This window comes from Chiloscyllium plagiosum, chromosome 1 (genome assembly GCF_004010195.1).
Source record: "Chiloscyllium plagiosum isolate BGI_BamShark_2017 chromosome 1, ASM401019v2, whole genome shotgun sequence".
Classification (NCBI taxonomy): domain Eukaryota; kingdom Metazoa; phylum Chordata; class Chondrichthyes; order Orectolobiformes; family Hemiscylliidae; genus Chiloscyllium; species Chiloscyllium plagiosum.
Window position 1 is genome coordinate 25733828 of NC_057710.1, and position 3972 is coordinate 25737799.

Below are 3972 nucleotides of genomic sequence, written 5' to 3' on the forward strand. Positions count from 1 at the left end.
ATTTGGACGGATTATATCACGTTTATCCCGCTTTGTGCGTTGTCTCAAGCATCGTTGATACTGATAGGTCTAAAAAAGAGATTGTAAAACATAAATCACCCAACCCCAACCCTGCTCTGTCTGCAGCTCTGTTTACCGCCTTAAAACTGCCACATTTCTGCTGTAATGCCGTTCTAGGACTATAGAATTACAAACCTGGCTGCAAAAACTCCAGTGAACGTCACAGTCGGATTCTGCAGTGGATCTACTGTACAGATAGGTTTTTTTTAATAAAAGGAAAGTCAACTCTGCAAAACTTTAAACCCAATGTAAATAACTCAGTCTCTCCGGGCTTTTGGTCTGAATTTGGAGAGGCTTCCATAGCCATTTCTGAAGCTGTCAGATTGTGAGGAGTAGCTTCCTTCAGGACTGGACTGGAGCACCCTTCTTTATTCCTTCAAAACGAGAACAGCCCTGTTAGAAGGCAGCAGTGCAATCACAGTGAACTCACAGATACCCAGGGGGTTAACCCAGGAGGTGATGGCTTAGTGGAAATAGGTTAGGGTGAGAGGGGAAAGATATAAAAGAGACCTAAGAGGCAACTTGTTCGCTCAGAGGGTGGTACGTGTATGGAATGAGCTGCCAGAGGATGTGGTGGAAGCTGGTACAATTGCAACATTTAAAAGGCATCTGGATGGGTATATGAATAGGAAGGGTTTGGAGGGATATGGGCCGGGTGCTGGCAGGTGGGACTAGATTGGGTTGGGATATCTGGTCGGCATGGATGAGTTGGACCAAACCGTCTGTTTCCATGCTGTACATCTCTATGACTCTACTAATCCAGAACCCCAGACTTATCTTCTGGGTTCATACAATCCCGCCCATGGCAGTTGGGGCATTTGAATACAGTGAACATCTGGATTTTTAAAGAAAATCTAGCCTAAGGATGACCACTTAACCACTGTCAATTGTTCTAAAGGAAATCTGCCATCTTTACCCAGGTCTGGCCTACATAGAGTCATAGAGATGTACAGCACGGAAACAGACCCTTTGGTCCAACTTACCCATGCCGACCAGATATTCCAACCCAATCTAGTCCCACCTGCCAGCACTTGGCCCATATCCCTCTAAACCCTTCCTATTCATATACCCATTCAGATGCCTTTTAAATGTTGCAATTGTACCAGCCTCCACCACTTCCTCTGACAGCTCATTCCACACACGTACCACCCTCTGCATGAAAAAGTTGCCCCTTGTCTCTTTTATATCTTTCCCTCTCACCCTAAAACAATGCCCTCTAGTTCTGGACTCTCCCACCCCAGGGAAGAGACTTTGTCTATTTATCGTATCCATGTGCTGAAAAGAAAAAAAATGCCAGAAATCACAGTGGATCAGGCAGCTTCCATGGAGAGAGAGCAAGCTAATGTTTGGAGTTTAGATGTCTCCTCAATGAGGGCCCCCTCAATGAGTGACTCCAGGCCCACAGTCATTGCCAGTGACACCCATATCTCATGTTTCAGGGGCAGCACGGTGGCTCAGTGGTTAGCATTGCTGCCTCACAGCGCCAGGATCCCAGGTTTGATTCCAGCCTTGGGCGACTGTGTGGAGTTTGCACATTCTCCCCATGTCTGCATGGGTTTCCTCTGGGTGCTCGGTTTCCTCCCACAGTTCAAAGATGTGCAGGTCAGGTGAATTGGCCGTGCTAAATTGGCCCATCGTGATAGGTGTATTAGTCAGAGGGAAGCGGGTCTAGGTGGGTTACTCTTCAGAGGGTTGGTCTGGACTGGTTGGGCCGAAGGGCCTGTTTCCACACTGTAGGGAATCTAATCATCATACAAATAAAAACAATTGATTGCACCCGCCATAACCTGCGAGAAAGTGGGCAAAATGTGTTTGTCAAAATTGACACTAAAGTTTACATTTCCTTCAGTTCCTAAGGAACTTAGGACATGTCAGGAGTCTCACTGGGCTGGCTCAAGCACAAACACATCTTGTCCTTAACTCACTGTCACAGCTATAGATTTTTTCACTGGATTGACAATTCTCCGGCTCACTGGTGACAAATTGGGATGTTGCCCTACTCGCCACTAATTTTAATCAACCCGCTATAACATATTACCAGGGCTTGAAGCCAGACTTGACGTTTCTCCTGCCTACTAGTCCTGAGGCTAATTGTAAGAACATTTTATGAGTGAGACTAGTTAAATGCACAGGAACAGGGACTGAGTTTGGAACCTCACTGATACTGGCGGGTGCTGGTTTACAGGAACACATCAGGCCATTAACAAGCCAGTGAGGTCCTGTTGTATCTCACCCCTGAGAGAATATTTGGCCTTTTACAGGATTCTAAATCTCCCCTAATTACCAACATTCTGAATTATTCCAATATGTTGAATATAAACAAATTCAGAGTTGTACCGCTCCAGCACCCTTTTCAAATTACTTTGGTTGACTTGAATGCCCTAGAAACAAGACAGCATGGATCTTGCCTTTAAATTATAAACACATAATTGCTCTCCCCCTTCCTTTTTAATTTTCACTTTTACACTCACAAAACGTAAGAAGCAAATGAAGTGACATCCTCACTCTGTTTAAATGAGATTGATCGAAAATATGTTCCGCTTATGGGAGCCTGTGAGAGATACAAATCTCTGGAGTTAATTTTCACTTTTGGAAAGCAAGTCTATACTCTTGAAGGAGTTACTAAAATGCAGGTGTATATTAACCATGCAGCAGTTTCCCAAAGTAACCTGATATTGTGTTGTGACTAGCTTCTCTTTTCACTCTGCCCCTGTGTTGAATGATTTATTCCATTCCTCGGAAAGGTGTTTCAAACAGTTTCTTCCATTCAGCTCTTCTCCGGAAAAGGCTTGATTTTTGTTTATTTACCACTCTGTGCTGACTGTGGCTTTGTGCTGTTCTGCACAAATCTTTGTTGACATTTTGACTTTAATTTGACTCAAAAGACCACACTGGAGAAATGCTTCGCATCAAAACAAATAGCAAAACTGCGGAAATCTGCAATAAAGGCAGGAAACGCTGGACATGTGCAGCAGAGCTGGCTGCACCTCTAAAGAGGAGATTAGTGTCTCTGCCACAGGCCAGTGTACAAACTGTAAAAAAACTTTCAGGTTGCAAGAAAAGAGAAGGGATGTTGCAATGAAGGCCTGGTCTATGACAGGTTGGAGGGCAGGTGAGATGCAAATGAAAATACCAATGTGGGGCAAGACAAAAGGAGGTGATAAAAGAACAAGATTGCTAACAAAAACTGACATTGCCAGCGAAACTCAGCAGATCTGGCAGCATATGTGGGAAGAAAGCAAAATTAATGTTTGGATTCTTGATCAGAACTATCAGTAGCCAGGAAAATTTACACTCAAACCAAAATTGGGGGAACGGGAGAGGTAAGTGGATATGTGGAGACGGAGACAAAAATAGAAATTGCTCAGCAGGTCTGGCAGCATTTGTGAGGAGAAATTAGAGTTAATGTTTCAGGTCCAGTGATCTTGCCTCAGAACTGATAGCAACTAGGAAAATGTCGGTTCATATGCAGAAAATAGGGGGTGGGAGGGTGTAAGATGGAGATAGAGCGTAAAGAGAGAGAAGAGCAGTTGGACAGATAAAGGAATGGGTAACGATTTGGCTAGGAGAACGAATAAAGCAAAAAACATTACAGCACAGTACGGGCCCTTCGGCCCTCAATGTTGCGCTGACCTGTGAAACCAATCTGAAGCCCATCTAACCTACACTATTCCATTATCACCAATATATTTATCCAATGACCATTTAAATGCCCTTACAGTTAGCAAGTCTACTACTTTTGCAGGCAGGGCATTTCAGCTCTCTACTACTCTCTGGGTAAAGAACCTACTACTGACATCTGTCCTGTATCTATCACCCCTCAATTTAAAGCTATGTCCCCTTGTGCTAGCCATCACCATCTGAGGAAAAAGGCTCTCACTGTCCACACTATTTAATCCTCTGATCATCTTG